The sequence below is a fragment of the Rhineura floridana genome, chromosome 20 (genome assembly GCF_030035675.1).
Source record: "Rhineura floridana isolate rRhiFlo1 chromosome 20, rRhiFlo1.hap2, whole genome shotgun sequence".
NCBI classification, from domain to species: Eukaryota; Metazoa; Chordata; class Lepidosauria; order Squamata; family Rhineuridae; genus Rhineura; species Rhineura floridana.
Window position 1 is genome coordinate 6,617,748 of NC_084499.1, and position 14,725 is coordinate 6,632,472.

The 14,725-nt window shown below is 42.2% G+C and overlaps 1 protein-coding gene across 1 annotated transcript in view; it reads right to left on the minus strand.

Moving 5' to 3' along the window:
- Positions 1–14,430, minus strand: part of SH2D3C (SH2 domain containing 3C) — a 125,197-nt gene extending 110,767 nt beyond the window's left edge. Inside the window, exons 1-2 of the mRNA XM_061604380.1 lie at positions 14,331–14,430; positions 10,847–10,917 (exon numbers count right to left, since the gene is read on the minus strand). The gene's annotated coding sequence lies outside the window, so the exon portion shown is untranslated. The remainder of the gene's footprint in view (positions 1–10,846; positions 10,918–14,330) is intronic.
- Between the last annotated feature and the right edge of the window lie 295 nt (positions 14,431–14,725).

Genomic DNA, 14,725 nt, shown 5'->3' on the forward strand with positions numbered 1-14,725 from the left:
ATAGCACACTTTTATCTCTGCCACCCGATCTCCTCCTCTTTTTTTGTGCCATCCTCCTTCTCTGCACCCCCCACTCCATCTCAGCTTGTGTTGGCATTCCCTCCACCCCACCCTCCGTGCCCCTGACACAGGTCAGAAGGGACGGCTTGTTCCATCCATTTCAGCTCAATCCATGCCCATTTTTTCCTTACCATCCACACCACTTTAACAGGCACGGCTTCCCCCAAAGAACCCTGGGGATTGTGATTTGTAAAGGGGGGGTCAGAAATGTAGAGATGGGTTGATTCCATAAAGGAAGCCACAGACCTGAACTTACAAGATCTGAGCAGGGTGGTTCATGACAGATGCTCTTGGAGGTCACTGATTCATAGAGTCTCCATAAGTCAAAATCAACTTGAAGGCACATAACAACAACAACAACAACAAAGGGCTAAACTACAGTTCCCAGAATTCTTTGGGTGAAGCCATGGCCGTTAAAGTGGTATAAATGCGCTATAAATGTATGGTGGGGAAGTGACTCTCTTTCCAGGTTCCCACCAACCCCACTAGAGGCTGGTCCATTGGGGCAAATGGAGAATTGCCCCACCAACCTCAGCCTGCTCTTAGCCAGCCCCAATCTACCTGCCTCTTTAATTACAAGCAACCCAAGTGGTGGCCCTGCCTGCCAGCTTCCTCTTGTTTAGTCTCACTGTTGCCCTCTTGTAGAACTAGCAGGGAAGAGGATGGAGACAAAGGTAGAATTAGATGGCTGTGCATCTGTCATTGGCTGTGGTTGTGCTTGTAGATTGGCTCTGGCTCCACCTACTGTTGGCCTCCCTGCATTCTGCCCTACCCAGTCCCAATGGGCACCAGCCCCCACTGCCTGTCCCGTAGCTCATGTCAAGGTTCCCCCTTCCCCACCAGACTCACACATAGTAGTCATCTCTCTCTCTCTCTCTCTCTCTCTCTCTCTCTCACACACACACACACACACACAATATACAGAAGAGTAAGCAATGTCCAAATAGTACGAGTGGATCTAGCAGCACCCAGAGGGCCACATATGGCCCTCAGGCCGCAGGTTCCCCACCACTGGTATAGACAGTACTCAGCTAGCAAGGCCTGATGTGGATAAGGCAGCTGCCTATGTTCTGCTTGCCATGACCAGACTGTTTTTTGTTCATGGAAGCTGTCAACATCTGGAGATGCATGGAAGGGGCAAAGGCTTCAAATGGCACCAAAGCATTAATCTTTCATTAGATAACAGTAATTCTTGCAAAACAGTAATACGCCTTATGCATTTCAGCTAATGACAGCGTTCTTCAGCAGGGTGGGATATGTCCAAATGTGAGCAGTATGTATCTTGCTGCAAAAACACTCCTTTTGCCTTTGAATTTGGTTACAGTGGTCCATGCAGCAGGCTCGATTCCAGCTGCAAAGCCAGGGTTGTCTGGCCTTACCAGTGGCCATTCCAGTGTGTTGGACCAATCCTTAGGTTTGTTTGTGGCCCCGAGGTCTAATTTTATAGCCCCAGTCCCTCCATTTACAAACGAATTGGGCATGTGCAAGGTTGTTTAATCTACATGGGTGAGCCATTTTATAAACACATGTTTCCTCCCAATTCTGCAGTTCCGGAGCAGTGAGAAAAAAGAGCAGAGAGCCCAGACTCTCCATTTTTTATTTGCTGGATATCTGGAAATCTGCACATCCTTATAACTTACGTTGCAGATGTAGACATTTTTAACGTGGCTTGCTTGTATTGTGTGCAAATCTGAGAGATGAAAAGAATGTAAAGATATATACATGTAAGGCTACCCTCCTTCATTCAGGAGCGTGCTGGAAATAGTTACAAACATGGCTGGAAAAGAAATGAAGGCATGAACAAAGAAGTGGGCATTGAAAGGGGAGTAGCAGAAAGTGACAATTGATCCACCCACACCAAAACACCAAAACAAATAATCTGTGACCCTGAGTGGAGCAGATTGGAGCCCCATTTCCCCCAATTTATTGGATTATGCCTGTATTGGGTAAACCTAAATTAAAAAGGGAAAACATTGAGAGTGGTGTTGAGAGTAAAGTCATGTGGACTGCACAAATGAAAAGGGAACTCAACAACTGCAAACACGCAGTAAATTCTGGTAGGAATAAGCCCACGGTTGCAAAGAGGACAAATCTGAATAATATCTGCATATGTTAATTTATATGTATACGTGCAAGCTTAGAAAACATCAATAATCATTCTATTTATATATTAAAAATGATAACATGCTTAATCAAAAAAGAAATCTCTCAGCACGTACATAAAACAATGGAAAATAATCCTCAACAAAACAGATAAAATCAGCACAGTTTAAAAACAAAAATAAAATTATATATCAAGATAGGCTTGTTGGAATAAAAAATGTTTTCAGCCAGTCCCTAAAACTATAGAGCAAGGGTGCCTGCCTCACGATAACAGGTGGGGAGGTTCAAGGCATAGATGGTGCCAGAAGGAAAGCCAATTCCTCACAGATGCAGAACAAGCATTATATAGCACTTGTACAAGTGCAAGGGTCCTTCCAGACTGTCGCTATTTTCTGGTGGGATGCAATATCATACTGGCAAATTCAAGTTGCAAAATTAAAGTTGATTGGGAGCTCTTGTACAACAAACCCACTTTCCCAAAAAGAAAGGGTGGGGTAACACTTGCTCTGACGCAACATCATCTAAACTCCCCACAATCAAATCAGGATGAATGGTCATTAAATAGCCGACATCATCTAACCTCCCTGCGAACAAATCAGGACGAATGCTCAATAAAGAAGTCATCTGGAAGCACTCCAAGTTCTGCAGACTGAAGTGGTCAAATAGGCATGGATGGAGTCAAGCGATCCTTCAAGTAAACCAGCCCCAAGCCGTTGCTTCAGTTTAAACAGAAATGTAGCACATCTCACCCTAGTGGAGACCCTGCTGTGATCTATATGCTGCCTGCTCAAGTCTGCTGTCTTGTGATCACTGGATGGGCAACTTGGCCCCTCTTAGAATCATAGAATAGTAGAGTTGGAAGGGGCCTGCTCTCCCTTCTTAGGGTTCCTTATCTTAAAACCAAACTCAGCCCAGAAATCCCTTCAGATAGGAAACTGTACTCTGTGAAGTAGGACATGTGGCCATCCTATTCTTGGGGGGGCACTGAAAGAACACAGCAAGACGCCTTCTACCAAGCCAGACCCCCTGGTCAATCTAGCTCAGTACTGTAAGCTCAGTACTATTGCAACTCTTGTAAATTGTGTTCTGTAAATTGTATTGCTTTATTGTTTTATTGATGTATTCTTATATTGCATTCTGTATTTTGATATTTGTGTCTTCTGTAAGCCGCCTTGAGGGCCTTGGGCCGAAAGGCAGGGTATACACAAAGCAGGGTATACACTGACGGGCAGTGGCTCTCCAGGGTTTCAGGGAGGTGACATTCTCAGCTCTCATAATGAGCCAAAACGTGTCTGGAATGTTCAGTTATTCAGAGCTTCTGGATTACAGCACATTAGGAACATTTTATGATGGCATGTTACCTATTTAAAGAACATGATTGAAGAATTATATAGGAACATTTTATGCTGTACACAGACATTTCCTTTTCGTTGAGATTTTTACAAGGTTTTTCATATGTTGTGGATATGTTAATTTGATCTATGTTTTTATCTGTTTCAGCTGTTGTATTTTCCCCCCAACCGACAATAAAATAAAATAAAATTGATGTTTCATGTGAGCCAGGGCACCACAGAGCACAGCAGAACATATTTGCAACGCATGGCTCAGTCCTGAAAATGTGAAGTAATATATCTGCTCACTTCATATGCACAGTACATCACACCAGAGTATTAATAATCAGCCTGTTATGTCAGAGACTAGGAAAAATATCTTCCAGGTTTGGGGAAGGATGTGGAGTCATATCCACACAGCCACAGAGCCCACACTTTTCATTTTAGAAATTCACTGACAAACTAAAACAAAAAAGCAAGCAAGAAATAATAGCATAGGGGTTTTTTTACCATCATTTCTCTGGATTTTTGCATTCTTGTTTGAGCTTGTATTTTTTAAGTTATTAGGTAGAATTCCATTTTTATGTAATAAATGTTGTTAATACATTAATGGGAATTCTAAACATCTGATGATGTGTATGCATTATACAGCATGGATTTTTCAGATTCCACAATGTTAAATTGAAAATACCCCCTCATGCCATTCTGATGCTTCCCATACGTTCATTTCAAAACAAAACCTTACAAAGCTTATAGTTCTGAACTCAGAAATGCTTGCTTAACAATCCTGTAAATGTTCATGGCGATACACAAACAGTCAGAGAGAATTGAGAGTTCAAAGTGTAAAAAGAGAGAAAAAAACCCAGACCCCTGTTGGACTTTTTTCTGACAGAGTTCTCATAATTTGTTGAAATTAATTAAAAATCAGCCATGTTCACAGAATACCTGTAATCCTATTACTGACCTTGCCCCATACTCTGACCTTCATCTTCTGCAGTTAAAAAAATGCCTGGCTGATTTTTAATTAGTTTAAGAAATTTAGCATTGGAGTCAATGATAAGCCCGTCCATGCTCAGTAAGAACCAACTATCAGTGTTCTAAAAGCCAGACTCACAGCTGCTTGGTTTGGCTAATCAAGGGGCCATGCCCACACCAGACCTTTATTTCACTTGAGACAGTCATGGCTTCCCCCAAAGAATCCTGGGAAGTGTGAAGGGTGCTGAGAGACTCCTATTCCACTGATAGAGCTTCAGTGGCCAGAGAGGTTTAATAATCAGCCGCTCTTGACTGAATATCTGTGAGGGGAACAGAGCATCTCCTAGCAACTCTCAGCACCCTTCATTAACTACACTTTCCAGGATTCTTTGGGAGAAGCCATGACTGCCCAAAGTGAAATAAAGGCCTGGTATGGATGTGGCCAGGGACAGCTTTGGTTTAAATTTGGGTGGCAGGCTACATGTGCCTGCTATAGAATGAAAAGGTGGGGAAAACACTGAAAAATGATACTGTTCACAGTGTTTTCCTTTTAGAAAGGAAAGGAACTTCCCCTCTGCCCAGTGCCCACCCACCCAAACTCCTCCCCTGCCCCTCCCCCAGGTCAGTTTCACCTATCCTAAACATGATTGCATGGGAGTAAATTCCATTGAATTCAATAAGCATGCACTTTACCAAATTCTTCCAAGTTACACAGCAAGTGGATTGGACTGTGAAAGACCCACCCAAATTGTTTCCATTTTGACAAATTTGTAGGGCAGTACAATATCTCAGAGAGGAGGTCAGGTCTCCTGCTCCCCTGGTGCATTCACTATAGCTGCCCAATTTCCCTGCTTTTTAAAGTTTGATAGAAATATCTGTTGGCTATACAGGTGGCAGGGCGCATAACCTGTGCAGCCGTGGGCAAGCTGTAGTCCCAAGAAAGCCCAGTTGCCCCCCAGCTGACAGTTGGGGACAAGGAAGAGGCTGGCTTGTGCAGCTGTGGCAAGCTGAGCAGGCCCTAGCCAGCTGGGCAATGGTAAACCCCCTCTGAATACCGCTTACCATGGAATCCCTGTTCATAGGGTTGCCATAAGTCGGGATTGACTTGAAGGCTGTCCATTTCCATAGGTAAGTTCTTAAATCACAAGGTTTTTTGCCTATTAGTTACTATATATTTGTTTTGTATATAATTTTTATCTTTTTGTTTTACAGAGAAAAGAACCACACTGATTCCAGGAAAATAGCCATCGCCCACCATACAACATTCTGCAGGATAAGTTGCATACAGGTAATGGTTCATATAAATCCTTATTTGAAATACAAGTATTCAAAGAAGTATCAGCACTAGTCAATACAATGCGACGAGTAGTCCGCTATGTGCTGGGGGGCTAGATTGCCTTGTGTCTGAAGCTAATATTTGGGATATAACATATACAGAAATTTTTTCCACCCAGCTGCATATTAATGCAGTGCAGGGATTAGCATGGTAAATGTGGTTAAGCATTCCATATCTTTCAGTATGTATTGTGTTGGGGAATCACTGTCATCATTAATAACGTAAATAAAATGGTACCATTCTCCTATAATCATCCTTCACCTGTCCCCTTAATGTCTTTAATTTGGCAGTGATTTTTTCTGCCACTGCCAAATTGTTTAATGCCAGTAATCAGCTCCCCAGAACCTGGCCATGATTAACCAGGCTTCTGTCAGCAGATGCCTGACCAGTTCTTTGCATTTTAGATCTGTATTATTACCATCAAACAAATTAAAAAATGGACTGCCTTCAAGTGGATTCTGACTTATGGGGACCCTATGGATAGGGTTTTCATGGTAAGCAGTATTCCGAGGGGGTTTGCCATTGCCTTCCTCTGAGAGGCAGTGACTGGCCCAAGGTCACCCAGTGAGCTTCATGGCTGTGTGGGGATTCGAACCCTGGTCTCCCAGGTTGTAGTCCAACAGCTTAACCAGTACACCACACAAATTAAGCAACGCCAATTGGGGGGTCATGCCCAAGGGCAATTTAACAATATCCTTAATCCTAGCAAAAACCATATTCCAAAATTCCATCACCATAGGGCATGACCACCACATGTGATAATATGTGCCCTTTATTTGGCAGCCTCTCCAACAATTTGGAGAGGCAGATGCTGTTATTTTAGATAACAGAATCAGTACAGTGTACCATCGGTATGCTAGCTTAAGTATCTGTTCTTTAACTTGCATTGCAGGAGCATCCAAAGCTGGACTGTTCCATAATTTTATCCAGTCCTGTTCTTCTGTCAGTTTGCCAATATCGTGTTCCCATTGCTGTTTGAGACCTATGAGATTACCCATATCTTTGTCTATTAAAAATGTGTAGATATTAGAGATTTTACCTTTTTGCATATATTAACCATTGTTTCAAAAGCTGACAGCTTTTTTGTTGATTGTTTTTATTTCTTCCTTAGTTAGAAAAGCAGATAATTGTTGCCACTGAAATCAGACCAAAAGGACTTCATTTACGATTACCCGTATTTCCTCTTCAGATAACATCTTGCCATCTTTACAGAAATCCCTCATTCTGTAAAGGTCTTTAGACTTACAATCCTGCCATGGGAATATTGTATATCTTTTTTTAAAAATGTGGATGAAAACACAGGGGTATGAGAGGGGAGGTCCATGAGAAAAATGATTTGACTCTACAAGACCAACATCGATATAAAGCTGCTGTAAAGGGATTTTCCTGCATCTGAACCTTGGTTTGTTTATTTTGCTGTGTATAAAAATAAAGACCTTATGGTGTACCCTTTAATGAGTCAATTTTCCATTAATGACCATCTCTTCCTTTTGTCCTCTTTCAACAAACAAATTAAATGTCACAGTTGGTTAGCTTCATAATAGAAGCAAATATGAGGTGTCCCCCAGCCCTCTTGTCCTGTTTGTTGTCTAATTTGTTGTCTTTTCTTTGAAAAGATGAAAGCCTCAATTTCCCATTGCGTAATATCCCTAATTGTGTATTCAGGATCCATATTGGTAAGGAGTGAGATAAAAAGGTACACTTAGGAAGCATTGTCGTTTAATTGCAGCTATTTTAGCCAGTAACAATAAATTCAGCTTGCTCCATGATTTCATTCAGGTGGTGATAGCAGACCATACTGATCTATAATTAACTAAACAATAGTTTCTTAAAATTCCTTGTTATTTGCACTCCCAAATATCTCATATGTTTTCTGTGTAGAGAAATGCCTAGCAGAGAAGCCCCGTTTCTAAACATTTGGGGGCATGCAATAGCAGAACATTTCAGATTTTTTGGAATTTGTTACTAATCGTGATACTAAGTGAAATGTGGCTGCTTGTTTAGGGTTTCACCACGTAAGTGCCAGGTCATCGGCATACAGACTAAATTTTTTGAATTTGTCCTTGCATCTTCATATTTCGAATTTCCCTAAGATGGTTCGCTAGTGGTTCCATTAACAAGAAAAGGAGTGGAGATAAGGAACAAATTTGTTTTGTTCCCCGTTCGATGGTGGTTGGTTGAGAGTCCAGTCCATTCACACTAATCATAGCCTGAGAGGGGGCATGCAATGCATTAATTACCTGGTTAAAAGGTTCATCCAAATTCATTGCTTATAATCAATTTTTTAAAATCCCAAGAGACACAATCAAAGGCTTTAAGTGGTGTAGTGGTTAAGGTGTTGGACTACGACCTGGGAGACCAGGGTTCAAATCCCCACAAAGCCATGAAGCTCACTGGGTGACCTTGGGCCAGTCACTGCCTCTCAGCCTCATGAAAACCCTATTCATAGGGTCACCATAAGTCAGAATCGACTTGAAAACAGTACATTTACATTTAGGAAAATCGGAGCAAGTGGGGATGTTGATTGTTTACTGAAATGGATCACATTAAAAACTCTCCTAATAGAGTCTGCAATTTGACAATGGGGGATAATACTGCTTTGTTCTGGATGTATAAATTCTGGGAATAATAAATTCACTCTTTTGGCTAATAAGTTTGTAAATAATTTACAATCATGATTCAATCGTGAGATTGTACGATATGAATCTAATTTAGTGGAGTCTTTAACGGGTTTGGGCAGTACTATTATTCTTGATTGTTTCCAGGTGGGGGGATTAGGGAACCATTTCAAATTTCAGTAAAAAAATACTGTTAGTGGAGGGATTAAATTATCTTTAAAAATTTTATAATATTCACTGACAAAGCAATCTGAACCAGGCATCTTATTGGTTTTCATGTATTTGAAAGTTGCTGTCACCTCATATTTGGTTATGTTAGCATTCAAAACTTCACATGCCCTTGGCAAGTTAGTTTCCAGTTAAGTACTGAGTCATTATAATTGCCTATATAAACCTTCAAAGTACTGTGCAAATGCTTTATTTGTTCTGTGTGGCACTTCCAAGGTGCCATTTTGAGTTTCTAAATAGTGGATTGTTTTCTTTCTTTGTTTAAGCTTAATTTTACTGACATGTAATTTGGAGCTTTTGCTTCCAAATTCATAATACTTTTGGTTTATATATAATAATTCAGTCACCATTTTATTAGTTTCCAATAGTTCTAATTCTTGTCATTTTTGTACTAATTGTTTATAAATTCTGTTGGAGCTGGTTTGATTATATTGGTACAGTAACAATTGCACCTCTTGTTTCGATTTACTGACCTTATTTGTATTTCATTTTCTTAATTCATTAAGTTCTTTGATGCATATGCCTCTAATTATGGCTTTCATTGCTTCCCAATTGGTGACTGTTGTTTTCTTTAAAATAATTAACAAGGGCTTCTCACAGTTTACCTGCACTTGGACAGTGTTAAAAGTTGTGGATTAAAAAGCCAGATTCTTGTTCATGGGGTTGTATGTAAAATATTAAATTCTCCAGAGACCTAGATGTAATCAGTGATATAAATATCCTCTACAGAAGCCTTTTTCAAGGCAGTTAGGTAACCTGATATTAATATATGGTCTAATGCTGAAAAAGAATTATGCAATTTTGAGTGAAAAGTAAAGTGTAATCTTTTGGATGAAGTTCTTCCCATACATCACAAAAGTTATGCTTAGTCAAGATGTGATAAAAAATTTAATTATTTCCCCCCCAAGTCTTGTGTGCTTTTCTGTATGTGCTTCTGGTGAGAACCCAGCTGAGTCATAGCTGGGTCCAATCCCCGTGTATTCCAGTTAAAGTCTCCTCCCATTATTGGAATTTTAAAACATTGCAAATTGCTGCAAAAATGTGGAGAACTAAATTTAAGATTGGAAAAATGAGAAACTGAGAAAACAGTTCTCCCTTTCTGAATCCCTGGAGAGCTGCTGCCAGTCAGTGTATACGATACTGCACTAGATGGACCAATGGTCTGATTCAGTGTCAGGCAGTTTCCTAAAGTGGATGCCCAACAAGGAGCAAGCCTTTTCAGTTGTGGTGCCCCTTTTCTGTGGAATGCCGTTCCCATGGAGGCCCTCCTGGTACTCACTGCTTTCATTTCGCGACTACACAAAGGCCTTTAATATGAGGAATATATAAAGTCATATACCAAGCCAGACCAGATGTGGGAAGAGGGGCAGAGCCAGTCACAGAGCCGCAGTCTACCCCAGGCGGTGCAACCCTTTGTCCTGGGCTTCAGGCCATGGAACAGGACTGAGCAGGGCCTTGGCCTGGAGAGAGTCTTGCAGACTAGACAGAGAGGCCTGGAGGGCTGCAGTCAACTTATGGGCTGGGGGGGGGGTCCATTCCCATAGTAAGGATTGCGGTGAAGCATATCAGGCCCTTGAACGCTTGGAAATGCTATACAAATGTTGAGTATTATAAAGGATCAAAATAAATAAATTTCGTTCCCGGCACTCTGAGATCAAAGATGGGTCCCAAGGCTGAGTTCTGGGTTCCCCTGCAAGCCTCAGCCTTTTTGTTTTTTAAAAAAATGGTGGCACAGTGTTGCAGAGATGTTGGCCAGCTGCTGGAGCATGGCAGGAGCCCCAGACTTCCTTTGGCTCAGGGCACAAATAGAGCCATTGTTTTTACATCTCATCAGCTGAAAGGGCTGACGAAGTGGAGAGGAAATGTGAGCAGATGGGGCCCGGCCTGAAAGGAAACCAGTCAGCTAGGCAAGCAGCAGAGCAGAGCACTGGTCTGTCCAAAGGTCAAGCCGGCAAGTTGCCTGAACCTCCCCAGGGAGATGGGCCAGCAGTGCCGGGATTTGCCTCGTGTGTTCCTCAAAGAGGAATTCCCCTCTTGCCTGTGAGCTGGGCACATATTTATTCAAGGACACCTGTCTTTCACCACTCCCCCACGCTCAACAAAATTAATTTACGGGTGATTAACAGCTTAGCAAAAAAAAGACTAATATTAAAAAAATACTAAGGACACCTCCCCCGACTGCACCCCCGACTTACATTGATTTCAGCTTATACTGCATTTGTCTTGCAGGGTCTGTTATTGTTCATAACAACAGCATGCACTTTTTCTAAAAAAGAAAAGTATTTTTATTAGAAATGTAATACATGAGGAGAGTAATTTCATATAGCAAGATGCATGTAAGAAATTGCACATAAAATAACAATACTGTAAGTATACAAAGTACAAATATATCCCCTCCTTTGTGCTTTGTGCTTTGCTGATACTTTCTCGATAATCGTTATCCTATGAGGCAAGCCTAAGAGTCAGGAATCTTTCTGATCTACTGTAAACCACCTTCTGCCCATCCCTGATATAATTCTTTTTTTAATGTCTGCATGGTCTTTCTGAAACATGTCATCCAGTTTACAAAACTGCCTCTCACAGTGGAGAAAGAAAACAGCCACTGTGGCTAGTAGCCATTGATAGCCTTATCCGTCACAAATTTGTATAACCCCTTTTTAAAGCCATCCAAGTTGGTGGCCATCACTAATTCCATAGTTTAACTATGCACTGTGTGACGAAGTACTTGTTTTTCTCTGTCCTGAATCTTCCAATATTCATGTTCCCAAGTTCTAGTGTTATGAGAGAGGGAGAAAAACATTTCTCTATCCACTTTTTCCATATCATGCAAAATTTTAATCTCCTCTTACTCACCTTTTTAAAAAAAACTAAAAAGCCACAAATTAGTTATCATTATCTTAGGCTGTGTACACACCAGACGCTTAAAGCACATGACGTCCCCCAAATAATATTGGGAACTGTAGTTTACCCTTCACAGAGCTACAATTCCAAGCACCCTTCACAAACTACAGCACAGAGAAATGAAGGCAGCTGCTTCTTGAAAATCAGGGCAATAGGAGGAATGGGTTTTTTCCTGAACAGGATACTGAGGAATGTGTGAATTGGGACAGTAAAGGAGGTACACTATGTTCAGATAATGGGACTAACTTCCTTTAGGAAGTTTAGGAGTTAGGGATGGGTGAGAAATTCATTTCTGTCTGCATTTCCAGCCAAATCTGTCAAATCCGCATTCTCTAAAACAATATGAGAACTGAAACGCCTTTGAAATTCACATTCGAATTTTGCAGGGTAGTTCTTCAACCGATATTTACACAGAGCTTGGAAGATTACTTTTAAAAAGTAATAAATTACAGTTATAATTACATGGCCCCCAAAAGCAGTAACTACTGTTACAATTACAGTTGCTCTGAAAGTAACTGATTACTTTTTCTCAAGTAATTACATTTCAGTTACTTAAAAAAAAAACGCCTACAAGGTGTTGGCCTTGGCTGCTGCACATCTAAAAAGCCTAAAACAACATTAAAAATAAACACACACATACAGAGGTAGTGGAATAATTATTTTTATCCATAAAATAGCAACGGTGGTCTCTCTGCTGGTAAGGGAGGTGGGGAGGGAGGCTGAGGCCACTACTCAGATCTTTGCACGTCAATCCAAGTGCCACCCCCGCCCCACTCAGCCAGCCAGCACAATCTCTCTCACTTAACCACCTCCCGGACCCTGCCTTGCCACCAACTAAGGGGCACTCACCCAAGCAAATATTTTTCCCTGAGACGCAAAAAAGTTAAAATACTGCAAATGCAGCACAGTAGCTAGAGAGGGTGGTTGAGGCCACTTTGTGTGCCAAGTGCAAACACGGTATTCACATTCACACACAACACACACATCTTTCACCTCCACAGTTCTTTATCTCCATTCTGCTGCTGCCTCCTTCTCCTCCTCTATCCATGTTCTTGCCCTCCGGCTCCTTTTTCCCTCCACTCCATTCTTTACCACCACCATCCATTTTTTTAAACAATTGTTTTCTCCACCCCATCCCGTCTCACTCTCCGCCTCCTTCCTCGTCGCCCCCTACCCACCCACAGAACATGAGGGAAGAGCGACGCTGCACAGAAGCCCAGTTTGAGGCACATGATTTTCATCCACAAATCAGAGGAGCAGAAGACTTCCCCTGCTCCCCCCCCCAGTAATATCTAAAAGTAATGCTGGAAACATTACAATTACTCCACAAAAGTAATAAAATTACTCCTAGTTCTATTACAATCAAAATGTAAAGGAATTATCCACTCGTTCCTCAAAAAAGTAATGAATTACAAGTAACTACTTCCAACCTCTGTTAGTGTATGTAAAAATGAATACAGTATATGAGTGAAAATTACATACATAATGATTATTTTAGGAGAAAATGCTTGCAAAAATGTGTGCATTAGTCAAAACTGTATACAAAAATGTGTTTATTAGGAGAAATTTACAGTAAAATGCTGGAGAATTTTCATGATCCTATATATATGTTTTTGTAAGCGTCACGCTCACCGTGAATGCTTCAACACAGGGGTGTGGTGGCAGCTGCTGAAACGTTCACGACAAGTGGAGTGGGCAGCTGAAGCAAGCAAACTGCAGCATGAACATTTCCGTTGCCCACCTCAGTGGTGGTGGCGGCGGCGGCAGCAGAGGTGGCAGCAGGCAAAGTAGGATGGGAAGGGAACTGCAGCCACACTGGGCTCCAGGCAGGAAACAGGCAGGAGGCGGCTCATGTGGCCGCAACAGCGGCAGCGGCCTACACGGCAGCAACAGCAGCCTCAGTGGGGGGCTAGTAAGCGGCCTAGACAGGGCAGCAGCTTTGCTCCAGGCCAGGGGAAACCGAAGGCCGGTAAGTGGCTGAGGCAAGGCAGTGGAGGTGGCAGCCTGAACGGGTGGCAGGCTGGTAGGGCTTGTGAGGGCCTGAGGGAGTGTTTGTGAGTTCCTGGGGGTGTGCGTGTTTGAGGGTGCCTAGGCTGGGAGTCTCCATGTCCGTGTGTGAGAGACAGAGTGAGTGTCCCTGTGTGTGTATCCCCATGTGTGTGGGTGGGTGCCTAGTGTGGGTGTGTTTGGGGTGCCTGGGCTGTGAGTCTCTCTGTGTGTGAGAGAGAGAGGCCTTGTGTGTGTGTGTGTATCCCCGTGTGAGGGGGGGATTAGGGTGCCTCATGTGGGTGGGTGTTTGGGGGTGCCTGGGCTGTGAGTCTCCGTGTGTGTGTGTGCGTGTGAGTGAGTCCTTGTGTGTGTGTGTATCCCCATGGGGGGTGTTAGGGTGCCTGGTGTGTGTGTGTGTTTTTGAAGGTGGGAGGTTAGCCCTCTCATTTTTTTAAAAATCACAAATTGGTGCAGAAACGTGGAGAACTAAACGTACAATTGAAAAAATGAGAAACAAAACTGACAGATCCCTAGCAGGAGTTATATTTGAATTGTACAAATGGGTGGTGAGGAAAGGAGGCGGGCCTGCATTGGAAAACTTTTTTTTAATTTACAAAATTGAGCTATCCCCCCAGTATTGGAGATAAGGAGTTAGCCCATTTCAGCAGAAAAACATTTTTAAAATATATATTTTTTAAAAGGGTGCAACAACTAATGGGGAACATCTGCACTTTCCCCTATCATTCTTATATCAGTGTACAGAACAATCACTGTCTTCTGCTGTCATACCTTAGACCTTTGGCTTTTGTGCGGCTGGATGCAGAGGAAGCCAACTTGGTGCCCTTCAGACGTTGGGACTCCAATTCCCATCAGCCCCACACACCATGGTCAGCCTGTTTCCCTTCTGGCCACACCCACTTTTGTCTCTGGCCGCACTATTAACAAACCAGGAGATTATATTTTAGGCTCCGTGCCTGGTTTGTTTGTTTTTTAAGCCAGTAGAAGCCAAACAGGGAAGCTTTACCTAGCAGTTTGGAGGGAATGTTCCCTGCAAGAAGAAAGTACCTTCTTCAGGAGGCTTGGGAGCCTCTTCCTCCAGTTTAGGATCCTAATCTGTTGTTTTAATATGTTTTAAAGTCTTTTGTTTTTAAGATGTTTTAAAGTTTTTAAGATGTTTTAGTTAC